The sequence below is a fragment of the Bubalus bubalis genome, chromosome 3 (assembly GCF_019923935.1).
Source record: "Bubalus bubalis isolate 160015118507 breed Murrah chromosome 3, NDDB_SH_1, whole genome shotgun sequence".
Lineage (NCBI taxonomy): Eukaryota > Metazoa > Chordata > Mammalia > Artiodactyla > Bovidae > Bubalus > Bubalus bubalis.
In genome coordinates this window covers 64061638-64089536 of record NC_059159.1, presented here as the reverse complement: position 1 = coordinate 64089536, position 27899 = coordinate 64061638, and the positions used below count along the sequence as shown (strand labels likewise).

Below are 27899 nucleotides of genomic sequence, written 5' to 3'. Positions count from 1 at the left end.
ACCACAGCACAAAGCCATTATACCTTCATTAGATTAGCAAGAATTAGATGAATCCAATACTTGGTAATTTTGTGGAGCAAAATGCACTCATATGTTGTGATGGGAGTATTAATTGGTACAACGATTTTGGAAGCAATTTGATATTGTCTTGTAGAAGGTTGAAGATACGCAGATCTGACGATTAGTATTCCAGTCCTGGGAATATAACCAACAGAAATGTGTGTGCGTGTTCATGAGGATTCATGCCAAAAGTGCTCAGTGCAGCATCACTTTTAGCAGCTCCAACCTGGAAGAATCCCAAATGTCCATCAACATTTGAAAAAAGGTATAGCTAAACTGTACTATGTTTGTATGAAGGAATATTCTACCACATTCAAAAACATGAGTGAACCTTAAAAAGTTTTGAGTGAATTAATCAAGATAACAAAGAACATATCCAACAAGATTCCACTTACTCAAAGCCTCAAAGAAAAAGGCTTAGGGAAACAATCATAGAGGGTAAAATTATAGAAAAGAACAAGGAAGTAAATTATCATAAAAGGGAGAAGGGGTTGTAGTTAGACACAGGACCAACCATTCTAGACAAGTGACCTGGGATACATATTCATTTCCATGATTGTAATATGCCAAAATGCAAAATGAGTGCCTGCAAATGTGTATTCAATTTTCTTGCTGGGCATGTAGTAAGAAGACCCAATTCCCAGGCTTGGTTAGCTGCCTGATTAACTCAGTTGACCTAAGGCTGTTATTTACCTGCCGATTGACCTGAGGTCTCCCTGAGGAGACCAGTGCTCCGGATCCTGAGCTCTCAACTGCAAAGTGAGTGGTTTCATCAAAGGACAAATTCTCTGCAGGAATGTTTCATAAACTGTAGGTCACTGAAAATGTTAGCAAATTCGTCCCTCTTTCAAAATTGTTAAAAACTTGCTAAAGACCTTTGCCTTGTTCTCATTTGAATTTGTTTTTCAAGGTGTAAAACTGAAATTTTGAAGGTATAGTGAAAGACAGTACTCTCAGCCAGGAACCATGAGGAATGATGTCTCTAAAAATGTTCTACTAAGAGTTGGTGTTCCACACTGAGACAGACTCCTTGGAGCATTAACTGCACTTTCATAGTTGTTTACTGAGTTGTAAGAATAGAAGAATTCCATCTCTGGGAGGGAGTTATAGGTTCTATTAACATAGTGTGTGTGTGTGCATTTAGTCGCTCAGTCGTGTCTGACTCTTTGTGACCCCATGGACTCCCCGCCAGACTCCTCTGTCCATGGGGATTCTCCAGGCAAGAATACTGGAGTGGGTTACCATGCCCTCCTCCAGGGGATCTTCCCAACCCAGGGATCAAACCCAGGTCTCCCCCATTGTAGGTGGCTTCTTTACCATCTGAGCCAGCAGAGAAGCTCAAGAATACTGGAGTGGGTAGCCTATCTCTTCTCCAGGGGACTTTCCTGACTGGAAGATCCTGATTCCCACCAGGAATTGTACCAGGGTCTCCTGCATTGCAGAGAAATTCTTTACCAGCTGAGCTACCAGGGAAGCCCTATTAAGATTATAAATAGGTTGAAAATTGGGAAAAGGAGTACAACAAGTCTATATATTGTCACCCTGCTTATTTTACTTATATGCAGAGTATATCATGCGAAATGCCAGGATGGATGAATCACAAGGTGGAATCAAGACTGCAGAGAGAAATATCAACAACCTCAGATATGCAGATATCTCTAATGGCAGAAAGTAAAGAGGAATTATTTAACTCCTATGCAGAGTACATCATGAGAAACGGGCTGGAAGAAGCACAAACTGGAATCAAGATTGCTGGGAGAAATCTCAATAACCTCAGATATGCAGATGACACCACCCTTATGGCAGAAAGTGAAGAGGAACTAAAAAGCCTCTTGATGAAAGTGAAAGTAGAGAGTGAAAACGTTGGCTTAAAGCTCAATTCAGAAACTAAGATCATGGCATCTGGTCCCATCACTTCATGGGAAATAGATAGGGAAACAGTGGCAGACTTTATTTTGGGGGGCTCCAAAATCACTGCAGATGGTGACTGCAGCCATGAAATTAAAAGACGCTTACTCCTTGGAAGGAAAGTTATGACCAACCTAGATAGCATATTGAAAAGCAGAGATATTACTTTGCCAACAAAGGTCCGTCTAGTCAAGGCTATGGTTTTTCCAGTGGTCATGTATGGATGTGAGAGTTGGACTGCGAAGAAAGCTGAGCGCTGAAGAATTGATGCTTTTGAACTGTGGTGTTGGAGAAGACTCTTGAGAGTCCCTTGGACTGCAAGGAGATCCAACCAGTCCATTCTGAAGGAGATCAGCCCTGGGATTTCTTTGGAAGGAATGATCTTAAAGCTGAAACTCCAGTACTTTGGCCACCTCATGCGAAGAGTTGACTCACTGGAAAAGACTCTGATGCTGGGAGGGATTGGGGGCAGGAGGAGAAGGGGACGACAGAGGATGCGATGGCTGGATGGCATCACTGACTCTATGGACATGAGTTTGAGTGAACTCTGGGAGTTGGTGATGGACAGGGAGGCATGGCAGGCTGTTATTCATGGGGTCACAAAGAGTCGGACACGACTGAGCGACTGAACTGAACTGAAAGAGGAATTAAAAACACACTCAAATTCTAAAAACTAAGATCATGGCATCTGGCCCCATCATTATGTGGCAAATAGAAGGGGGAAAAGTAGAAGCAGGGACAGATTTTATTTTCTTGGGCTCCAAAATCACTATGGACAGTGACTGAAGCCTCATTAAGACACTTTCTCCTTGGAAGCTAAGACGAACCTAGACAGCATATTAAAAAGCAGAGACATCACTTTGTTGTGATGTATGTATACAAAGTCTGTATGGTCAAAGCTACAGTTTTTCCAATAGTCATATACAGATGTGATAGTTGGACCGTAAAGAAGGCCGAGCACTGAAGAATTGATGCTTTTGAACTGTGGTGTTGCAGAATACTCTTGAGAGTCCCTTGGACTACAAGGAGATCAAACCAGTCGATCCTAAAGGGAATCAATCCTGAATATTCACTGGAAGGACTGATGCTGAAGCTGAAGCTCCAATACTTTGCCACTTAATGGGAAGAGCTGACTCATTGGAAAATACCATGATGCTGGGAAAGATTGAGGGCAGGAGGAGAAAGGGGCAGCAGAGGATGAGATGGTTGGAAGGCATCACTGACTCATTGAACATGAATTTGAGCAAACTCAGGGAGATAGTGAAGGATAGGGAAGCCTGCCTGCTGCAGTCCATGGGGTCACAAAGAGTCAGACAAATTTAGCAACTGAACAACAACAATTTACAAGGCAAAAATACAGGTAATGCAAGACACAGTTTTAAAAAAAAATTGTATCTAATATTTATCAAGATTTTAAAATGTGCATTTATTGTTAAAAACACTGTTATGATTATTTAATTATACTTAAATCAGTGTCCCCAATGATTAGAAAGGAAATCAAGCATAAGAGGACTGCATTTTATGATAATTATAGCAATTTTATAAGTTATTCATCAGAAAACATTCTAGAGAATTCATATGAAAATGTTGGTTCTGTGTGCTACTCAGCAGAGTCAGGACTCAACAAGATTACAGGCATGTCCATTATTTCTTTGCACAGCATAAATGCCAAACTGTCTTAATTATCATAGCTTTAGAATGTATCATGAGCATCTGTTCAAGTCATGATGGAATAACAAGGAACAGATTTACCCTCTGTAAATTTCAGAGCTCTCCAGAGAATCAGAAGAGATAGGAAGCATGTTTATTATAAGAAATTGGCTCACATGATTATGGGGGCAGGAAATACAAAATCTGCAGTGTGGCCCAGGCTCAAGCTTCAGGCAAGGCAGTGGTGCCGGTCTAGTTCTAAGGCCATTAGCCTGGAGACTGGAGACAGTCAGTGGTGCAAAGACTGGTAGGCAGACACCCAGAAAAGCTGGTGATGCAGGCGGAATCTCAAGTCTGTCTGCTGGAGGAGTTTTCTTGTGGTTGGCGGGGCCCGTCTCTGTTCTCCTCAGGCCTCCAGCCGATCGGATGAGGCCCAGCAGGTTATGGAGGGCACTGTGCTACACTCAGCGTCCACTGGTTTTAAACTTAATCTCACACAGAAGCACTCTTCAAGTAAAGATATAAAATTAACCTTCACACCCTCCTTCCTTAAATGGCTTCAAAAACAGACAAAGTACAGTGTGCACACACTGGCCACAAAACCCTACAGAACTATGATCTCTGAGTGAAAGGCAGCAGAGGAAGTGAAACTTGTCATTGCCCAGCTTACTGCCTGGGCAAAGCTGTGAGGATGCAGTACAGAGAGGGAGTCAGACAGACTGTCTCCCTTGGTCTCCCTTGGATGAGGAGACAGAGCGGAGAGTTTGAGGACACCAAGGTGGCTGAAACTTGCAGAATAAAGCCCTGGCTGGGAAAGAGCTGCATGTGAGGAGTTAAAATGAATGCAAGTCTTCCCTCAAGTCCCCACCTTAGTCCTGATTTGTGTGTGTCTGTGTGTGTGCGTGAGTGTGTGTAGACTCCAGGGAAGGTACTACTGGAATGGAACAGGTAGAACAATCTTTGGAGCAAAGAGAAGGCCAGGAAGCATTTGCGTCCCCACCTTCTGGAGTGGAAAAACCTGGCAGTACGTGGGGCATTGGGTAGACGACTCAGAAAAATATCACCTCAGCTGTTCAGTTGCTAAGTCATGTCCAGCTCTTTGTGATCCCATGGACTGCAGCAGGTCAGGCTCCCTCGTCCTGCACTGTCTCCCAGACTTTGCTCAAACTCATGTCCACTGAGTCAGTGATGCCGTCCAACCATCTCATCCTCTGCCTCCCCCTTCTCCTGCCCTCAATCTTTCCCAGCATCAGGGTCTTTTCCAGTGAGTCAGCTCTTCACATCAGGTGGCCAAAATGTTGGAACTTCAGCTTCAGCATCAGTCATTCCAATGAGTATTCAGAGTTGATGTCCTTTAGGATTGATTGGTTTAATCTCCTTGCAGTCCAAGGGACTCTCAAGAGTCTTCTCCAGCACCACAGTTTGAAAGCATCAATTCTTCGGCACTGACCGTTCTTTATGGTCCAACTCTAACAACCATACACCACCTCAATAGCAGTGCAGAATTCTTCCTAGACCCAAGACTGTTCTGACCCTAACCGGATCAACTTGAAGGTAAGCCTCAAAAGGATCAAATTGTTTGCAAGAGTGAGAGCTTAGAGCCTTCTCAGATCTTTCCTGAGATAGTTCACAGCCCCGTGGCAGGCACATAGCCTTCCAATTCCCCGGGAATATGTCAGAGCATTCGGAGTCCCTGTGGACTGCCATTCCACAGATATTCCTTTGAAGTTTTCGGTTGCGTGCTACATCACTTTTGTCATGTGCGACTCTTTGCGACCCCATGGACTGTAGCCCGCCAGGCTCCTCTGTCCGTGGCATTCTCCAGGGGATCTTCCCAACCCAGGGCTCAAGCCTGTGTCTCTTCTGTCTCCTGCCTTGGCGGGCAGGTGCCTCACCACTAGTGCCGCCTTTTGTCCCCAACTGTTGGCCACTGCCTGAGGCAGACATGATATTCAACACGTGCCTCTGATTCTTTTGCACAGATGGCTTTTGGAGAAAAGATCTTTGCACTTAGTGAGCTCTAAGTCAGGTTAAATAGAACAGCCCTGCCAGTGGCGTCTTCCAGGGAACCACCAAACCAGTTATATAATCACAGTTCTCTGGGAATGAGGCTTTGAAGGAGTTGCAATCTGGATTTGCCCCCTCTAGTGGGTGCTAGGCTGCTGTTTTTCATTGGGATTATGAGCTGCTGGTTCTCCAAGCTACTGCAGAACCTGAGAAAGGGAGATGAGAGTAAGGCAAGTTAAAATACCACCCATCTCACTGCTCTTGCTGAGATTGTCAATTTTTAAAAAATAAATGCTCCCCAGATTGCTAAAGCCTCTGTTTAATTTCCAGAGCTCTGAAGAAGTTAAACTTGAGCACTTATGCCAATTTTATCATTGCTTTGATGCAGGAGAAATTTTTCAGTAGCTCTCCATTTTTACTTACATTAGACAGCAAAAATTTATAGTATAAATTTTATATAGTATATAGCAAAGATGTATATTATAAACTCTAAAACATCCATTAAAAGACAAAAAGAGCTATGCTATGTATAATAAACCTAAACCAACAAGAGATGAAATGGAATTATAATGATTATTCAGTTAACAACAAAAAAAGAGAATAAGGGAAACATAGGAGAAATGGGATAAGTCAAGAACAAATGAGGAAATGACAGATTTAAACCCAGCCATATCTATATCAATAATCACATTATGTGTCAATGGCTTAAACATCCAAACTGAAAAGCAGAAGATGTCAGTTTGGATGAAAGAAAAATAAGACCCCAGTCTATGCCTGTCTAAGTGAAACACAGTTTAAATGCATATTGAATAGATAAAAGAAGCTCCTGGGTGCCAGTGGCCTGAGGGCAGCTGGTCAAGAAAAGTCCCAGGTTGTGACTGTTGGGGACAGAAGCACATGAGGCCTTGTGACCCACAAGGTGGTGGACGGTGACCAAGGTCAACCCAGGCACTACAAACACAGTTAGACGAGTGTCAGAGCACACCCAGACTTTGAATCTTCAAAGTGAGTCATTTAAGAGAACATGGCATACGTGATACTCAAGGTGAAAGCGACTAGGTTGGCATGAAGATTGTTGAAGGGGCCACGCTGGTCCAGCGCCTGTTCTCACAGTCTCCACCAGGAGCTGAGGTGACATCTGGGTGCGGCCTCTGCGGTCTTCTCTGACGTTCTACTGTCCCAGACATTGCTAATTCCTCTTCCTCTGTGAACACTTCAACACACAAAGCTCTGTGCCACCTACATTGCAGAAAAATTATTGCTTGAGTTTTCCTTCCCACAGGGCTTCACAGTGCCCTTACAGCAGTGACTGTCTTATTCGTCTTTGCGTTTCTGACGTCTGGCCCCATGGCTGGCTTCAACTAGGGATTCAATAAGTGTTCGTTGAATGAATGAATACAGAAATCCTTTACAGCCTGTGGAAATTCTAGAAAATAAATTTTATCTTCAGTATCAAGTTTGAGTCTTGTATTGATTAGACAAAAGCAATGAAAATGACAAACTCCCTGTAGCTGGCCAATAAAAGTGGTTGAGGCACGTCAGGTAACTCTTACATTTGGCTCAGAAAGCTTCTTACTGAAAATAGAAACTCAAGACTTCAGTTGAATAAAGCATTCCTGATGGAGAGCACTTGATTAAAAAGAGCTCATTAACAAAAAACAGTACTGTTTTTATAAGGACTAAGCTCCTTTCATCCCGCCGTGGTTTGGTCTCACGCTTCAACAGATAGCACCTTTGGCAGTCGTGGACGCCTGCTCCGCCACTGGCCGTGTTTGCAGGGGCTCAGGCCCTTCCCTGACGTCACTCTGGAAGAGATGACCAGCCGCTTAGCTGGTCACCATTGTTGCTTCTGAGCTCCAAGGGGGGCCATCTGGTGAGATCACAAGGACTTCAACAAAATGAGCTATTTCGTTTTTGTTTTTTCTTGATGACACAAAAATGCTTCTCAGAACACTAAAACTTTGGATACTTGGAATGGAATGTACCTGATGAAAGGTGACCTATAGATATTCTGAAGAGCAGAAAAAAAATCTCTGGGATGGGATGAATACTTTTGACTTTGTTTTCAGCTTAGACATGGGGAAAAAAAAATCTGTTTCGCAGATTTTAGTTTCTCTCTCTTGAATTCCTCTTTCCCAGCAATACATCAGCCATTCTGCCCATTGTATCCTCTCTGAGAATCTGTCTTCAGATTGTTTTTCTCTAAATAGGCAACAGCTTTTCTCTGGCCCATGCCCACTAGAGCCGCCACCCCACCCTACAGAGGTTCTGTGAGTCCTGTCTCTACTTGCAAAGACCATTCTTGCATTTTCCAAGGGAATTTGGAATTTGTCACTTGTATCTATGTAAATCATTAGTGGTCACTCTTTAAAGTTTTCTTAAATTAAAAATGCTCTGTGTGGATTTTTTTTTTCTGCCCCATTGGGGACTGGAAAGGCAGAGAGGTGGGTCATAGGAGAGGGAGGGTGTGTTCTGAAGCGGTTCCCTGAATTGCAGTGCAATTGTTTTAGTTCTTGTTGCCATCTCCACTCTTCTTTTAAAGTCAACCAATTCATGAGTTTAGCCAAAGGCCATTACAAAATACAGTATCATGTTTAAGTTGAAAACCTTCCCTTTTGGCCACAGAAATTTGTACAAAATTTTCACGTTTCTTTGAGATATGTACTCACCTAACCAGATTGTGTCATGGGGAGCAAGTTGCTTGCTTGTTCCATAGTTGTGAGCTCCACGGTTGGGAAAGTGACTCTAGCTCTCCTTGGCTTCCCGGGGGTGTCCAGTTCATTGAATGGATGTTTTATGATATATTTGGGGCAGTTAATACAAATGAGAAGCTTCTTTAGGTCACAGACATGAAACAGTAATCTACTCTGAGGAAGTCACTTGGACTCATGGAATTTGCTCCAGAAAGAAGTGATTTCTAGCCTGAGGACCTCGGTCAGGTCACTTCGGTCTGTACATCTGTTAAATAGGGCCGCCTCAAAATCCTGCTGAGTGAGATATCATATAAATGCCTTGTCGAGTGAGACAGCATGTAACATGCGTCTGGCCCTCAGTGAGCACACATAAACACACGCAGGCACCCCTTTTCCCTTTCGCATTCTGTCTTGAACAGTTCCAAAGTCAGTGTGATGTGGCTGCAGATGCATGGACAAACAGAACAGGCTGAAAGATTTTCCTCATTCAGCACTGCCCTAAAAATTTCCTACAGCCCCTTTTTGCTGAGATTTGTGCTCATTTAATTCCATTATACCCAATTAGTTAAAGACCCTTGGGCAAATTTATGATCCAGGCTTAATATTTTTTTAAAATAATTTTGCTTGTTTGCGGCTGTGCTGAGTCTCCGCTGCTGTGCTTGGGCTTTCTCTAGTGGGGACTCCTCTTCACTGCAGTGCGCCAGCTTCTCACTGTGCTGGCTTCTCTTGTTGCAGCTCCTGGGCTCCAGAGCACAGGTTCACTACTTGGGGCATAGGCTTAGTTGCTCTGCGGCATGTGGAATCTTCCCAGATCGAGGCTCGAACCCATGTCCCCTGTTTTGGCAGGCAGATTCTTAACCCCTGCTCCACCAGGGAAGCCCCATCCAGGCTTAATATACATTTCTCATAAGTGAAATCATGTGTAATTATTAGTCAAATCCATTTCACCTACTGTCGGTAATCAAGGCTGTAATCAAGTCTTTCAGTTCCTCTGAGTATGGAGCCTAAACAATAAGGTGTTTGCCTGAATTGTTTCCCAGGAGCATGGAGTCAGCTGTGCCTAGTTCAAGCTGAGCTGGTTGAGACTGGATGGGAACCCAGACCCTACAACTGGGCCTGTGCCAGTGTCCACTTCGTGACCTCTAGACCATGCAGAGGCCTGTAGACCAGGTATGCTTCCCTGAATGTTGATTATGCACCTGTTTCCAATCCCCTTTCCCACGCTCTCCATGCCTCAGACTGCCCAGCTTCTTTATTTGTTATTCTATAAATATCACGAGCCTATTGCCTTCAGGGGGCAGATTTGAGGTCTGGTATTCCATGTCCTCCCTTGGCTGCTTCCAACCCTCTGCTTCAAATCTTGGCTCTGCTTTGGGCAAAATGAACCTGATTCAGTAACACAAGCAACTAGTTTATTGTTGTTGTTGTTTTCGAACTATAAAGTGTGTAATTGACCTCATTTGTCTCTTTCCATTGGCCAGTAGAAAACTTAGAATCAAATTTGTTGCTTAATCTTTAGAAATATATGTCCTTTTGTTAGCTTCCTTCCTAGTTCTATTTTGTCTATCCATTTTTTCATATTACAACATATTTTTACCGACATGTAATTACTGTGATCTTGATGTATATCTTATAAGCTGTCTGTAATCCTGGGAAGCATATAGGAGACACAGAGAAATATGTATGATTTGTCATCTTCCATGGCAACAAACATCAGTTGGAAAGGGGAAGTAAAAACAGAAAACTAAAGCACCTTGTTCATTTCCTTTGACAAACCTAATAATGGAGGATTCCCTGTTCTCTGTGCTATTTTCCCCTCAAAAGCGTGCTCATCAAAACTTATTTAGCCTTCCTGTCCTGGTTTTGTTTTAATTATTATTACAAATAGAAAAGGAATTGATTTCAAGGGTATGGGGTAGGTCAGGAAATCACTAGGAGTGCTGGAGAACCATGCCTAAGAAACCACCAGGCTCAAGGGGGTCACAGTGCTAACTAAGGCAGTCAGACCAGTTCGGGTGGGATGCTGTGGTTCTGAGCTGCGGCCCCTGCCTGCACCGTCCCCTCTGTCACACAGCTACTCTGTGGCCCCTTGGCCAGCTCTTAGCTTTCTTTCCTCAGCAGAGCTGCTCCTGATTCAAAGTCCTGGGTGGAGCCACTCACTGGCTGAGGCTCATCACATGACCCTTGTCTAATTGCAAAGGCACCCGGGAAATGAGTTCTGGTTTTTAAGCATCTTCTTTCTGATATGATCTTTTTAATCTTTACAGTGAAAAGAGGGTTCTGTGTCTTTCCACACTCACCCAATAGAGAATGACCCCAAAATAAGAATGTTCATACCTTTGCAAAATGACAACTGTCAACTCCAGTGTACCCTCATTTGCCTGCCTTACAGCCCGCACATGCTTTTTGCCCCCATACCTACATTTTTTAAAAAAGGATATTATCAAAAAAAATAAAAAAAAAATAATAAAAAAATAAAAAAGGATATTATCTAACAGCAACAGCAAAAAAAAAAAAAAGCACATTTCTATCGCATTCTCTTCCCAATGGTATACAACCCAAAGCCTTGTCAGTTACTGCAAAGAGCTTCCTCCTCCTCTGGTGTGGCACAACTTGGTCCCAATAGTTCTATATTCTACTTAAGTTCCATGACTAATAACACACCCTATATAAAATACTGTGGAAAAGGGAGAAAGAAGCTGAGAAGGTAGCTTGTAGGGTGGCGATGCTTTAGTTGCTCGGTCATGTCCAACTCTTGTGACCCCGTGGACTGCAGCCCACCAGGCTCCTCTGTCCGTGGGATTTCACAGGCAAGAATACTGGAGTGGGTTGCCATTTCCTTCTCCAGGGGATTTTCCCAACTGGGGGATTGAACCCACACCTCTTGCGTCTCCTGCATTGGCAGGCAGATTCTTTATCACTGTGGCACCTAGAAAGCTCTTGGTCAAACCTAGAGACGAGTGGGCTTGTCTCCCTCATAGCCCCTCCAGAAGCCCCTCTGTGGAGGGTAGGGGTGGTGATTTGGGGTCCTAGAGATCTGACACCCCATCCTTTGTCTTTATACCAAAGGAGAGAGGAAAGGGTGTAAGGATTGTCTGTCTTTTTTACTGATATTGATTTCCAGAACATAACAAATGTGTTTGCTCATAGATATGTAGATAGAAAGAGTCTTTTCTCTCTGCATCCGCATATGCATCTCCCTCTCTGAGGAAAGAAAAATGATTGAAAGAAAATATACCAAATTGGTTAACAGTCATTGTCTCTAAGAAATACTTGACTTTTTCTACTTCCTTGTTACTGTGCTTTCTAAACGTTCTGTAATGAGCTCCTTTATTTATATCTGCAAAGACATAATATAAAATATTTCTCTATTAAGTGTAAACCATCTTATCTCTTTGCTCTGTGGCAAACAATTAGCTAAAGCACTGATTTAACATAAAACCAAGAAGATGGATTACTTAAGGGCTTCCCAGGTGGCACTAGTGGTAAAGAACCTGCCTGCCAATGCAGGAGCCACAGGAGACGCTGGTTTGATCCCTGGGTCTGTAAGGTCCCCTGGAGGAGGACATAGCGACGCACTCCAGTATTCTTGCCTGGAGAATCCCATGGACAGAGAAGCCTGGTGGGCTACAGTCCATAGGGTCACAAAGAGTTGGACACGACTGAAGCGACTTGATGCAACACTTGGGTTACTTAAAACTCTATTTCTTTAGAGAGAAAAGGGCTTGTGTTAGCTGAGCAAGTATGCTGCTGGCTGTAAACGCCAACTCTATGGCCCTGCTGATGGTGGGAAGCTGTGTCTTGACTGTTGGTGTCAGCGTCCTAGCTGTGACATTGTCCTTTGGTTTTACAAGATGTTATCACGGAGAAAAATTGAGGAAAGGGTATGTAGGATCTCTCTGCATTATTTCTTACAACTACATGTGAATGTACAATTATCTCAAAATAAAAAATTCAATTTTTAAAAAGCCCCTGAAAGGTACCACTTTGCTATTTCTTAGGTACATTAAAGGCCAAAAGTCTCCACTGTTACTATGGAGGTGATTCTGGAAGTAGATATTTAATATCCTCTCAGTACTCTTGCCTGGAAAATCCCATGGATGGAGGAGGCTGGTAGGCTGCAGTCCATGGGGCCGCGAAGAGTCAGACACAACTGAGCGACTTCACTTTCACTTTTCACCTTCATGCATTGGAGAAGGAAATGGCAACCCACTCCAGTGTTCTTGCCTGGAGAATCCCAGGGACAGGGGAGCCTGGTGGGCTGCTGTCTATTGGGTTGCACAGAGTCAGATATGACTGAAGTGACTTAGCAGCAGCAGCAGCTTCATGATGTTGATAAAATTTTTGTTGCCTTGTCTTTTAATACTTTAGGCCACAGAACTGCATAACCAAATATCCATGACCAAGTGGAAGAGTATTCTGTCAAATAAGAACATGTATTGTTGAGGATCAACTCTCCTCAGGCCTCCTGTGTTTCTACACTGACTGCTCTCTGCTCTGGGCGATCCTTGAGGGAGGTGTGTTTTGTGAACAGCCTTGGAAAATAGTGCCTCCATTCAAAGCAAAGGACAGGCATGTGTATTGCCCAGTAAAAAGTGTGTGGGTTCCCCGGGCTCGGAGTCCCATCTGTAACACATCCCACTACATGTGGAGGTGTTATCTGATCTCTTTTGGTCACCTGAAGGAGCTGGGGTTCGGGGAATCAGTGACAACGTGGAAATCCCACTGGTCCTCAAGCAACTACACTGTTGTAAGTTCTGCATGGTCCTTTGTCTCTGACCCAAGAGTCCCCCGTCTTCTAGCAGCATCCATGAGACTGGACTGGATGCTGCATGTGGGGTAAACGCAGACCCTTGGGAGCTCCTGACAGTTCTGGTGATTAGTCTGGGTGTTGATAGAGATGTGACCTCTGGGATAGGAAGGATGAGGGCCTTGTGGACTAGCTAATGGGATTTAAGGAAAATCCATGGGAACTGACAGGAGGCATGCTCATGGAAATTTGTAGTCAACAAAGTAATACGTGGCCTTTCCCTTTATTTGGTTTTAAGGAGGAGAAATTGGGAAGAAGTTTGCAGATGGGGGTAGGTTTAAAGACAGCTGCACCAAAGGTTCCTTGGTGGTTGCTCTCTGTGCTCACATGGAGGAATTCCTTCCAATCTGACAGGTCCACCCATTGTAACAACCAGCACCTAGATTTGCCCTGGGTAGGCAGAAGAGTCTCCCCCTTCAAATAAAAGTCACGAGAGCTGCACCTACACAATGTATGAAAGGAAGGAAACTCATGACTGCTGCAGGCAGAACCCAGGTAGGTCATCAGAACGGGGCTGGTTTGTGTGGGAAATGAAGCAGCTTTACTAAGAAAGCCTGGCCACAGTCATGTGCCTTGTGGCTCAGCCCCTCTCACAGCCCCTCAGGACACCCCTAGGTCCATTTGGAGATGAGAGAACATTTGCATAGGGTCCTGGCTGCTGGAGAAAAATTCTGACTGTTCTGGGAGGTTCTCAGAGGAACACATCAATGAGGCTCTGACTAGTACTGGGGCTCTTACTGCACTGGTTTGGGTTTAAAATGCTGGTGGAGGTGACCAGTAGGATGAGAGCCTGCCGGCAGGTGAAGCTGACGAAACCTGAGGATGTGAACTGTGGGGACAAAGCATGGCTGCTGGTGGCTCCCTCGGGGTCACTCCTGCAGAAGTCCATCCTGAGGTGCCGGTCTCGAATGAGCCCAGCTGGATCCATCCTCCTACTGGACACAGCTGCACATCCCCATCAGGGATTCTGCGCCAAGCAGAGGATTCTTGGGTCTGCAGCTGAGGCCATGGCTGCAGCCGAACCTGGGATTCCTGCCACAAGCTGCCCTTGGTTGTGTAGGGTGGGAGGCCACCGTGCCTGGGGTATTACCTCTGTGAGGACCTGGCAGATTGAATTCATCAAAGCTTGGATCCTTCTAGAGGCCATTGGGGATGCCTCATCACTGTTGACACTTTTCTAGGTTGCAGTGTGGCTGCTATGGTCTGAGCAGCTGGGACTGCCCGCATCCCTGTGGCTCTGGGGACTTCTCTGTGGCAGGCTTTTGTCTTTCCAGATGGTTCATCTGAGGATGGTGCACTTTTGTCACAGGAGCTATTCGCCATGGTGCTGAAGATCAAGGCATGCAGTAGACCTGCCCCACCCCCAGCACCCACAGGCCCCAGATACTGCTGAGCACTTGAAAGGTCCGAGGCAGTGTGGCCACAGAGTCAGCTTCCCCAGGGAGCCGTCAGCGCCTCTCGACTGCCCCTAGATAGTGTCTGCACAGAAGTGGTGAGGAGCTCTCTTTTGGACATTCAGGATTCTGTCCCGGCAGGCCTGGGCAGGCTGTCTTTCTTTCCCCTGAGGGCAACCCCAGTCTGGCCCAGTTTGTTCACAGTCTGGGAGGCAGCCTGTCCAGAACAGGGGCTGAGGAACCAGGCTGAGTTCTGGTTCTGATTTGGGGCCTGTCTGGCTGGGGGGCTATCCTGGGTCATGAGCCCAGTGGCGAGTGCACACCTCACCCAGCCTTCCTGCCATGACCCCAGGAGCTGATATGGGGGTGTAGCGGGCCTCTCTAGGTATCATAAAAAACACCCTCATCTCTCTTGCACCTAACCTGTCCAGACAAGAGGTCTGCATGCAAGTAGGAAATTATTAGAAAAATAACTGCTGAGATGGGCCATGATCTTGTGGTGCTAGAACAGAGGAAGGGGATACCCAGGCCCTGGGAAGTACAGGTTTGAGGGAGAAAACCCTGACCCTCTTCATTTTTCCAAATCGCCCTGACACCCTCCGCAGGAACGGAAGTGCACAGGGACATTAAGTGCCTTGCTCTTACCTAGTCCTGAGTCTCCAGCCCCTTCCAGACAACTCCACCCAGGATCTGATATCCATCCCCCTTAACCTGACATGCATGCAGTTCCTGTAACAACTTTGGGGTCTGCTGGTGGCCTGGACGAAAGGACAGGTTGGGCTGACAACCATCAGTCAGTCCCACTGAAAGCGCAGAGTAGACCCAGCTCTTCTGCTGCACTGCTGGAGCCAGCCGGAGATGGTGTCTGAGGCTCTGCCAGCCATGCTTCCCAATGGATGTGGCACCAACGCTTGTAAACAGCGCTGTCTTTTCAGCTGCTTCCTGGAGACTGTAACTTTTCATAGGTGCCAGCGTTCACTCACCTCCCTCCTGGAGACGTACTGACGTGCATGTTGGGAGTCATCTTCAAGATCTGCAAGTGTTTGTGGGAACACACCTCCGCCCTGCAAGGTGTCCAGGTAACTTCACCCCTGCCAAGACTGTTCTGGAAGGTAGAATGGCCCATGACTTCCGCCTCATGCAATTGCTAGTCACCCTGCTATATGTGGAGCAAGGCCTCCAGCCAGGAGGATTTCTGCAGTAGACTCTCATGGTTCATAGCATTTCTTCAACTTGGAGTGGGGCCTCTGGGGGCACGGTCAGGGTTCCCTGTGTGGTTTGGCCTTATCCTGGTGCTCAGAGTCCTGTGGGTAGTTAACTCTAGAGAGAGGCTATCTGAGAAAGTTTGAGTATATTTGGTCTTAGCCTCTGTCAGATTAATCAGCTTGGCTGATGAAGGACAAGTTCATGGAAAAATGTACCAGAAGCTGAGATGGTTGGGTTGGATGGTGACCCCCTTCCAACCCCCTGCCCCCCACAAAGATACCTGGAACCTATAAATGTGACTGTATTTAATATTTGTTTTAGTTTATCTGGTTGCTCCAGGTCTTATCTGTGCATGTGCGATCTTTATTGGGGCATGTGGGCTCTAGTTCCCTGACCAGAGATCAAACCTTGGCCCCCTGCATGGGGAGCTCAGGATCTTAGATACTGGATCACCAGGCATGTCTCAAATGTGACCTTGTCTAGAAAAAGGTCTTTTCAGAGTAATTAAGAATCTTGAGATGAAATCCCAGCTTATCCAGATGGGCCCTCATTGCAGTGACAAGTCCTTGTAAGGGACAAACAGGAGAGACAGAGGAGGAAACAAGAAGAAGGCAGAAGCTGAAGCGCCACAGCTCAGGTGTGTCTACCCGGAGCCGCTGGAGCAGAATGCGAGGAGGCTTGGAGCCTTTGGAGGGGACAGCCTGGGCCACCAACTTGATTCCAGACCCCGGGACTCTGTGCAAGAATAAGTTATGCTGTTTTGAGGCACCTAATTTATGGTTATTTACTGGGGGTTTCAGGAAATGAATACAACCATATTGAGATGAAGTTTAGTTATTGGTGGGGGAAAATTCTCCATGAGTGTCTCATTTTTTAAGTGAAATATAATTGATTTATAGTTGTAATAGTTTCAGGAGTATAGCAAAGTGATTATATATATATATATATATATATATATATATATTCTTTTCCATTATGGTTTATTGTAAGATATGAATATAATTCCCTGTGCTGTATGTTAGGACCTTAACTATCTGATAATCCCAAACTTCTCTTTGGTAATCATGTCTGTTTTCTGTATCTGTGGCTCTAATTTGTTTTGTAAACTAGTTCATTTTTATCATTTTTTAAATTCTATATATAAGCAATACCATCTGATATTTGTCTTTATCTGACTTACTTCAGTCAGTAAGATAATCTCTAGGTCCATCCATGTTGCTGCATATGGCATGATTTTGTTCTTTTTTATGGCCGAGTTCTATTCCATATATTCACATATATACCACATCTTTATCCATTCATCGGTCAATGGACATTCAGATTGCTTCCGTGGTGATTACCTCAGTTTTCTGTGTCTTAAAAAGAAGGCAGTGAGTGCCATTTGTCCCGAACTTTCTTTCTGAGGGACAACCTTGGATAGCGTTGTTGTTTTGACTGTGGGTTAAATCTCAGCCTCTTTGCAGTTACTAACAGACGCTTTTCTGAAGTCTTCTGCAGTCAGGCTGTGACTGCCACTCGAGCTCTGCTGCCAGCCTCTGCAGACGCCTGACTTAATTCCACCCCCTCCTTTGAGCCTCTCTAAAATACGTGAGCACCACTTATCAGAGAGGCAGATCAGCTGTAAAGAGATTAATTTATTATAACATTTTGTATTTGTGTCCGTGAGGAATGGGGAGTAGAGAAGAGAGAAGTTTTTGCTTTTAAAAATCTGCTGTCTGCGAATGGAGACGAGGCAGGTAGGAACATGAACACGTGTTGTTATCTTTGCAAAGTCCCGTGGAGTCAAGAGTGCTCTCGTGAGAACAAATCACCCCTTCTTGTCCCCTCAAATTAGACGAGGAGCTGATTTGTCAACAACTCTTCTGCAGGCAAGAGACATACATTCCTCTCCTGGTGCCCTGCCAGCCTGGAGAGCTGAGATAAGGAGCCATACTGGCGTGTGTTGAACACTATGAAATGATTACTGGCGCCCTCGGTGGTTAAATGTCCTCAGCCCACCCTGCCAGCCGTGCTGTCGTCACAGCTCCGAGCAGGTGGGAGGATGAGGACGATGGGGTTGTTGATGAGGGCTGGCTGCAGGCAGTGTGAACCAGAGGCAACTCCGCACACGATTCTCCCTGCTCAGCGCCTCAGTCAGCTTTGGGGCTGGGGGCGGAGCCAGAGCGGCGCACTGCTTCCGCGTCAGGACCCTCCTCCCTGCCACATCCCCTGAACCTGCAGGACCTGGTCACCCAGAGACCCACAGCCCTATGCGTGCTGCAGCTGAAGGGTGTATTCAGTCCAGAAATTCACAGGATTTAACTGAAGTAAAAGTCCAAATCCATTATGATTGTACAGTAGAAGTGACAAATATATTCAAGGGGTTAGATCCGATAGATGGAGTGCCTGAAGAACTGTGGACGGAAGTTCGTGATATTGTTTAGGAGGTGGAGATCTAAACCATCCCCAAGAAAAAGAAATGCAACAAGACAAACCGTCGTCTGAGGAGGCCTTACAAATAGCTGAGAAAAGAAGGGTAAAGGAGAAAGGAAGAGATATACCCAACTGAATGCAGAGTTCCAAAGAATAGCAAGGAGAGATAGGAAAGCCTTCCTAAGTTAACAAGACAAAGAAATAGAGGAAAACAATAGAATGGGAAAGACTAGAGATCTCTTCAAGAAAATTAGAGATACCAAAGGAACATTTCATGCAAAGATGGGCACAATAAAGGACAGAAACAGCAAGGACCTAACAGAAGCAAAAAATATTAAGAAGAGGTGGCAAGAATACACAAAACTATACAAAAAAGATCTTGATTGCCTGGATAACCATGATGGTGTGATCACTCACCTAGAGCCAGACATCCTAGAGTGTGAAGTCAAGTGGGCCTTAGAAAGCAGCAGCATGAACAAAGCTAGTGGAGGTGACAGAATTCCAGCTGAGCTATTTCAAATCATAAAAGCTGATACTGTTAAAGTGCTGCACTCAGTATGCCAGCAAACCTGGAAAACTCACAGTGGCCCCAGGACTGGAAAAGGTCAGTTTTCATCCTAATCCCAAAGAAAGGCAATACCAAAAAATGTTCATACTACTGTACAATTGTTCTCATTTCACATGCTAGTGAGGTAATGCTCAAAATCTTTCAAGCTACACTTCAATAGTATGTGAACCAGAAACTTGGAGATGTACAAGCTGTATTTATAAAAGGCACAGAAACCAGAGATCAAATTACCAATATCTGTTGGATCATAGAAAAAGCAAGAGAATTCCAGAAAAAAAAACCATCTATTTCTGATTCATTGACTATGCTAAATCCTTAGACTGTGTGGACCATAACAAACTATGGAAGATTCTTAAAGAGATGGGAATATAGACCACCTTACCTGCCTCCTGTGAAAACTGTATGCAGGCTAAGAAACAGCAGAATCAGACATGGAACAATGGATTGGTCAAAACTGGGAAAGCCGTACATCAAGGTTGTATATTGTCACCCTGCTGATTTAACTTATATGCAGGGTACATCACACAAAATGCCAGGCTGGATGAATCACAAGCTGGAATGAAGATGGCCAGGAGAAATTATCAACAACCTCAGATATGCAGATGATACCACTCTAACGGCAGAGAGCAAAGAGAAACTAAACAGCCTCCTGATGAAGGTAAAAGAGGAGAGTAAAAAACTGGCTTAAAACTCAACATTTACGACTTCCCTGGTGGTCCAGTGGTTAAGACTGGGAGCTCCCAATACAGGTTCAATCCCTGGTCAAGGAACTAGATCTCACATGGTGCAACTAAGACCCGGCGCAGTCAAATAAGTAAGTTTTTTTTAAAAGCTCAACATTCAAAAAACTAAGATCATGGCATCCGGTTCCATCACTTCATGGCAAATAAATGGGGGAAAATGGAAATAGTGACAGATTTTGTTTTCTTGGGTTTCCAAATCACTGCAGACAGTGACTGCACCCATGAAATTAAAAGACACTTGCTCCTTGAAAGAAAAGCTATGACAAACCTAGACAGCGTATTAAAAAGCAGAGACGTCACTTTGCCAAACATCCGTACAGGTGAAGCCATAGTTTTCCAGTAGACATGTACAAATGTGAGAGTTGGACCATAAAGAATGCTGAGCCCCGAAGAACTGATGCTTTTGAACTGTGATGCTCAAGAAGACTCTTGAGAGTCCTTTGGACAGCAAAGAGATCAAACCAGTCAATCCTAAAGGAAATCAGTCCTGAATATTCATTGGAAGGACTGATGCTTAAGCTCCAATACTTTGGCCACCTGATGCAAAGAACTGACTCAATGGAAAAGACCCTGATGCTGGGAAAGATTGAAGGCAAAAGGAAAAGGGGGTAACAGAGGATAAGATGCTTGGCTATCATCACAGACTCAATGGACATGAGTTTGAGCAAACTCCAGGAGACAGTGAAGGACAGGGAAGCCCAGTGTGCTGCAGTCCATAGGGAAAGTTTCACGCTTTCAAACATACAGACTGTGAGTGGGGTCTCAGAAGCTCCAGAAGCCACTTCCCACAGTGATATACAAAAGCATCACCACCAGCAGCCATCAGTTTCTTTTTTTTATTTTATTTTATTTTTAAAATTTACATAATTGTATTAGTTTTGCCAAATATCAAAATGAATCCGCCACAGGTATACATGTGTTCCCCACCCTGAACCCTCCTCCCTCCTCCCTCCCTATACCATCCCTCTGGGTCGTCCCAGTGCACTAGCCCCAAGCATCCAGTATCGTGCATCGAACCTGGACTGGCAACTCGTTTCATACATGATATTTTACATGTTTCAGTGCAATTCTCCCAAATCTTCCCACCCTCTCCCTCTCCCATAGAGTCCATAAGACTGTTCTATACATCAGTGTCTCTTTTGCTGTCTCGTACACAGGGTTATTGTTACCATCTTTCTAAATTCCATATATATGCGTTAGTATACTGTATTGGTGTTTTTCTTTCTGGCTTACTTCACTCTGTATAATAGGCTCCAGTTTCATCCACCTCATTAGAACTGATTCAAATGTATTCTTTTTAATGGCTGAGTAATACTCCATTGTGTATATGTACTATAGCTTTCTTATCCATTCCTCTGCTGATGGGCATCTAGGTTGCTTCCATGGCCTGGCTATTATAAACAGTAGCAGCCATCAGTTTCTTCCGAGGCCCAGCGATGCCCAGCCACGGAGGGGGACAGGGGCCAGAGCCAGGCTGCACTTCATTTTTCAATTGGCCTTTGGGATAAGCTGACATTTTTTGCCTTTTTCTGAGACCAGAGAGGCAAAATTCCATTGTAACATCTTCTCTAGAATTCTGGCAAGAGTGGTGTCCTGAGGGCATTCATTGGCCTGCCTTGACGTGCCGCACAGGACAGAACCACACACATGTAGCAGCCGTGTGAGGAAACCCCAACGGTGTGGTCTTTCCTGCAGAAGCAGCCATCTTTCTGGGGATCCTCTCCCAGGGATGACTTAGCCTCATCTCGTGGCAAAATGATTGCTTTCTCTCACTCTGCTTGGGCAGCCCTGTGAAAATAAGGCAAACTACTGACCTGGCCGTATTAATCTCACTCTCATTTTTCCTGAGACCTATGGGTTGTCTCACCCATAATCTATCTGGGTAATTTCAAGACATCATTCCACTTTTAATTACTTTCTGACATTCTGATGTCTTCCTTTGACATTTAAGAAAATAATTCACTTACAAACAAAAATGGTTTGCCGATGGCTTTTTTCCCCAAAAGAGAAATTTCCAGAATAGGCTATAAATTAAGATAATCAGATGTACTGTTTCCTGGAGATGAATCTCAGGATTTGACATGTTTGGGGGACTTTATAGAGAGCTTTTAAGACCCTCCAAACTATGACTCCTATTTTTCATCTCACCTCTATTTTTAGGTCTAGAAGGGTGAAGACACTTGTCTGTAGAAATGAAATTGGATCCCTGAGAACTGGGTGTCGGCAGGGCTCCAGGCAGGCACTGTGTGGCAGGAACACACAGGTCACACACTCGGCAGAGAGTCCGAGGCCTTTGGTTGCAGGTCCCAGGAGCACGTTGCTGGCCTGCAGCCAGAACCATGAGCTGTTGGAGCCCTGTGCACTTTGGATCCCTCCTCCAGGAATGTTGCTGAAGTTCGAGGTGGGTCTGTGAGGGAGCCCCTACAGGACTCATGTGCTCCCTGCTCAAACTTCAGAAACTCAGGCTCCATCTTCTCCTACTCAGTGAATTTCTACTTATTCCCATCTTGGGCTTCAGTTTTTAACAGAAGAGTTGGTGCAATAGGAACGTTCCTGTACTTCACTGCGAGAGAAGCGTCTGCACAGGCTTAGTGCATTTATGAGCATGAATGCTGTGTAAACTGTTTATACCTCTTGGGTGAGATGTGAAGTCTGGAGGTGACATGTATGTGTGTCAGAGGCCCCAGGGGAGGGTCTTTCTGCTTTGATGTCTCTTTGTTTTACCATGCCATGAAGGGACAAAGGGGCAGTATGTTTAAAAAGCACAGGCTTTAGACACAGAAGCAGCTCTACTGCTAATCAACTGTGTGATGTCTGGGAAGTAATTTCCTTGGGCTCACCTATTTCTTGGGAATAATGACATGGAATTTCCTTAGGTTGCCATGAGAGTTGCCTGGTGACAATACCAGCCTTGGTGGACAGTCAGTGAAAACTGACGCAACAGCTCTGGAAGATGTTATTCCAGCCTGCTCGTGAAGCACAAATGAAAACCACATGATCCTTTCTGAACACCAGCGGTGCACGAGAGACACACATGCTCCCTGTCCTGCTCTCAGCAGCGGGGAATCGCTGAACACTCTGTGCGTGCTCAGTTGTGTCTGGCTCTTTGCGACCCCATGGGCTGCTGCCTGCCAGGCTCCTCTGTCCAAAGGATTTCCCAGGCAAGAATACTGGGGTGGGTTGCCATTTCCTAATTCAAGGGACCTTCCTTACCCAGAGATCGAACCCACATCTCTCGTCTCCTGCGTTGGCAGGCAGATTCTTTACCCCTAGCTCTACTAGCATCACCTGGGAAGCTGAACACTATAAAACATACAAAGTACACAACTCAATAAGCAAAAGACATCCCACTTATCCACCATGTGTAAAGAACTCCTACAACTCAGCAACAAAGACGAACCAGTTTTTTAAAATGGGCAAGAGATGGTATTTCCTTGGTGATCCAGTGGCTAAAGACTCTGTGCTTCCAATTCAGGGGCCAGGGCAATGGTTTCAACCCCTCGTCTAAGAACTAGATCCCACATGCCACAACTAAGACCCAGTGCAGCCAAATAAATAAATATATTTTTTTAATGGGCAAGAGATCTGAATAGACATTTCTCCAAATAAGATATCAATAAGCACGTGAAAAGATGCTCGACTTCACTTGCCATCAGGAAGATGCAAACCAAAGTCACAGGGAGATGCCCTTCACATCCATGAGGATGGCTGTGATTACAAGACAGATAATAACACGTGTCAGAAAAGATGTGGGTAAACTGGTATCCTCAGACACCGCTGATGGGAGGTGTAACACGGTGCAGTGACTTTGGAAAACAGCATGGCATTTCCTGGAAAGGTTAAATATAGAGTCACCCTATGACTCAGCGGTCCCACTCCTAGGTATATACTCAGTTCAGTTCAGTTCAGTCGCTCAGTCGAGTCCGACTCTTTGCGACCCCATGAACCACAACACACCAGGCCTCCCTGTCCATCACCAACTTTTGGAGTTTACCCAAACTCATGTCCATTGAGTTGATGATGCCATCCAACCATCGCATCCTCTGTCGACCCCTTCTCCTGCCCTCAATCTTTCCCAGCATCAGGGTCTTTTCAAATGTGTCAGCCCTTCGCATCAGGTGGCCAAACTGTTGGAGTTTCAGCTTCAACATCAGTCCTTCCAATGAACATCCAGGACTGATCTCCTTTAGGATGGACTGGTTGGATCTCCTTGCAGTCCAAGGGGCTCTCAAGAGTCTTCTCCAACACCACAGTTCAAAAGCATCAATTCTTCAGTGCTCAGCTTTCTTTATAGTCCAACACGCACATCCATACATGACTGCTGGAAAAACCATAGCCTTGACTAGACGGAACTTTGTTGGCAAAGTAATGTCTCTGCTTTTTAATATGCTATCTAGTAGTTGGTCATAACTTTCCTTCCAAGGAGTATCTTTTAATTTCATCACTGCAATCACCATCTGCAGAGATTTTGGAGCCCCCCCAAAATAAAGTCTGACACTGTTTCCACTGTTTCCCCATCTATTTCCCATGAAGTGATGGGACCAGATGCCATGATCTTCATTTTCTGAATGTTGAGCTTTAAGCCAACTTTTTCACTCTCCACTTTAACTTTCATCAAGAGGCTTTTTAGTTCCTCTTCACTTTCTGCCATAAGGGTGGTGTCATCTGCATATCTGAGGTTATTGATATTTCTCCCGGCAATCTTGATTCCAGCTTGTGCTTCTTCCAGTACAGAGTTTCTCATGATATACTCTGCATATAAGTTAAATAAGCAGGGTGACAATATACAGCCTTGACGTACTCCTTTTCCTATTTGGAACCAGTCTGTTGTTCCATGTCCAGTTCTAACTGTTGCTTTCTGACCTGCATATAGGTTTCTCAAGAGGCAGGTCAGGTGGTCTGGCATTCCCATCTGCTTCAGAATTTTCCAGTTTGTTGTGATCCATGCAGTCAAAGGCTTTGGTGTAGTCAATAAAGCAGAAGTAGATGCTTTTCTGGAACTCTTTTGCTTTTTTGATGATCCAGCAGATGTTGGCGATTTGATCTCTGGCTCTTCTGCCTTTTCTAAAACCAACTTGAACTTGTGGAAGTTCACAGTTCACGTATTGTTGAAGCCTGGCTTGGAGAATTTTGAGCATGACTTTACTAGTGTGTGAGATGAGTGCAATTGTGTGGTAGTTTGAGCATTCTTTGGCATTGCCTTTCTTTGGGATTGGAATGAAAACTGACCTTTTCCAGTGCTGTGGCCACTGCTGAGTTTTCCAAATTTGCTGACATATTGAGTGCAGCACTTTCACAGCATCATCTTTTAGGATTTGAGACAGCTCAGCTGGAATTCCATCACCTCTACTAGCTTTGTTCATAGTGATGCTTCCTAAGGCCCAATTGACTTCACATTCCAGGATGTCTGGCTCTAGGTGAATGATCACACCATCATGATTATCTGGGTCATAAAGATCTTTTTTGTACAGTTCTTCTATGTATTCTTGCCACCTCTTCTTAATATCTTCTGCTTCTGTTAGGTCCATACCATTTCTGTCCTTTATTGAGCCCATCTTGAGAAACCTATATTCAGGTCAGGAAGCAACAGTTAGAACTGGACATGGAACAACAGAATGGTTCCAAATAGGAAAAGAAGTACATCAAGGCTGTATATTGTCATCCTGCTTATTTAACTTATATGCAGAGTGCATCATGAGAAATGCTGGGCTGGAAGAAGCACAAGCTGGAATCAAGACTGCCAGGGGAAATATCAATAACCTCAGATATGCAGATGACACCACCCTTATGGCAGAAAGTGAAGAGGAACTAAAAAGCCTCTTGATGAAAGTGAAAGAGGAGAGTGAACAAGTTGGCTTAAAGCTCAACATTCAGAAAACTAAGATCATGGCATCGGGTCCCATCACTTCATGGGAAATAGATGGGGAAACAGTGGAAACAGTGTCAGACTTTATTTTGAGGGGGCTCCAAAATCACTGCAGATGGTGATTGTAGCCATGAAATTAAAAGACGCTTACTCCTTGGAAGGAAAGTTATGACCAACCTAGATAGTATATTGAAAAACAGAGATATTACTTTGCCAACAAAGTCCATCTAGTCAAGGCTATGGTTTCTCCAGTGGTCATATATGGATGTGAGAGTTGGACTGTGAAGAAAGCTGAGCACAGAAGAATTAATGCTTTTGAACTGTGGTGTTGGAGAAGACTCTTGGGACTTCAAGGAGATCCAACCAGTCCATCCTAAAGGAGATCAGTCCTGGGTGTTCATTGGAAGGACTGATGTTGAAGCTGAAACTCCAACAGTTTGGCCACCTGATACGAAGGGCTGACGCATTTGAAAAGACCCTGATGCTGGGAAAGATTGAGGGCAGGAGAAGGGGTCGACAGAGGATGCGATGGTTGGATGGCATCACCAACTCAATGGACATGAGTTTGGGTAAACTCCAAGAGTTGGTGATGGACAGGGAGGCCTGGTGTGTTGTGGTTCATGGGGTCGCAAAGAGTCGGACTTGACTGAGCGACTGAACTGAACTGAACTTGCATGAAATAGTCCCTTGGTATGAAATGAAAACACATCCATGGGAAAATGTGCATGTGAATCTTTGTAGCAGCAATATTCAAAAGAACTGATAGTGGAGTAACCCAAACGTCCCTCAACTGATGAATGGATGAAGAAGATGAGGTCGTGCGTTTAATGCAATGTCATTTAGCAGGAAAAAGGAGTGAAGTGCTGTAGTAACATGCTACAACACGGGTGAGCCTTCTACTAAGTGAAAAGGAAGATCACATATTGTGTTATTCTGTTTATGTGAAGTGTCCAGAATACACTGATCTGTAGAGACAGGAAGTGGATTACGATTGCCTAGGGCAAGGTTGAGTGGACTTTGGGGAAGGAAGTATGTCGCTTTCCCAGGCTGCCGTAACTGGGTGGCTTCGAGATGTATCCTCTCACATTTTTGGAGGCTACAAGTCTTCAATTCCCCCTGGCTTGGCCCTGCTCCCCAAGAGGGCCTAGAGAGGAAGGTCCCAGGAACCTGGGGAAGACACCTTCCTTACCTCATCTAGTGTCTGGTTGGTTGCAGTCCATGACTTTCCTGGGTTTGTAGAAGCATCGTGCTGGCCTCTCTCCCGTCTTTCCATGGCTTTCACTCTGTATGTCTCTGGGGTGTCTGTGTCTGTATGTGCAGAATAAGGATACCAGTCACATTGAACTTCGGGCCACTCGAATCTAGTGTGACTGCGCCTTAACTTGATGGTGTCTACAACGACCCTGTTTCCGTATTAGGTCACCCCTTCAAGTTCCAGGGATTAGGACTTGAGCACATTATCTCTCAGGGGACACGATTCAGTCCACAACGTGGAGAACTAGGGGGACGCTGCTCATGGGCCCAGCGTTTTTTCAGGGGGAGGTGAAGATGTTCTAGAATTGTGATGATGGTTGCCCAACTCTACAAATATGCAAAAAACTATGGAATTGCACTCTTTAAACAGATGCATCATATAGTCTGTGAATTATATCTCAATGAAGCTGTTATTAAAAGTGCAACCTTAAGGCCTGGCTCCTGCCCTGGTTTGAAGTCCAGTTAAGGCCACCAGTTTGTTCATGTGGAACAAGCAAGCAACAGAAATCACTGTGGAATGAGATCCAGTCACCAGGATGCTGCTCATGTTGTAGGTACTTAGAAATGGGGGATACACGAGGGCAGCATGGCCCAGAAAACTCCCAGACAAGGTGTGAGTCAGACACAACCTGAAAAGGTGACTCAGATTTCTATTCTTTCTCTGGGGATCTAGAATGGCTTGGAGTCCCCTCTATGTGTGCAGGGTCTAGAGGGCCCTTCTGGCTTGACTACTTCTTCCTCTCACGGGGGCACCTTGGGTCCTGGTTGGAGGCCAGTTCTAGGAAGTCGCATTTGCATATTGCAGGAGTGGGAAGGGCAGAGCAGACCTAGAGGTCCTGAAGCACTCTGGTGTCTCCTGTGAGGCTGGAAAGGGGTTCATTTGCCTGGTTTTGAATAACCAGGGGAGAACTGGTTTTGCATCGATTTCTGAGCTCTGTGTGACTCATTGATGACTTTCTTCCCCGTGTGGTACCCTCAGGCCCCTCCAGATGCTGTGGGCACACCTGAGAGGTTTTCTGTACCTGTCTGTCTGCAGTTGCACAGGCCTCGGCAAGCTGAGGGCAGAAGGAAGTCCCATTTGTTACAGCATCTCCCTGACAAAAGCCAGCTCAGGAACACAGTGACCCTCAGGAAGGGTTTTCTTATGTGAATTTGTTGTTCAGTTTATGTCTAGCTCTTAAGCACTGGTTTTGTTTTACTTACACCTGCTTAATGCTTGTCTTAATTTCCGGGGAAATTATCGTAGAACATTGTGGACGTAAATCTTGATGGAGAACAGTTTTCATTCACTGTGCAAAGGTCAAGTACAGTGAAGATACTAATTAATC

The 27899-nt window shown here is 44.9% G+C and overlaps 1 long non-coding RNA gene across 2 annotated transcripts; it reads left to right on the top strand.

The window, feature by feature from the left end:
* The first annotated feature begins 9193 nt into the window (after positions 1-9193).
* On the top strand, positions 9194-18236 carry LOC102391771. Of its 2 annotated transcripts, none has more exons than XR_006549719.2 (5): positions 9194-9488; positions 12690-12835; positions 13483-13623; positions 15128-15601; positions 16285-18236. It is a non-coding gene; the product is annotated as an uncharacterized LOC102391771 (long non-coding RNA). The 2 variants fall into 2 exon arrangements; XR_006549718.2 differs by having other exon boundaries at positions 9205-9488; positions 15488-15601.
* The last annotated feature ends 9663 nt before the right edge of the window (positions 18237-27899 follow it).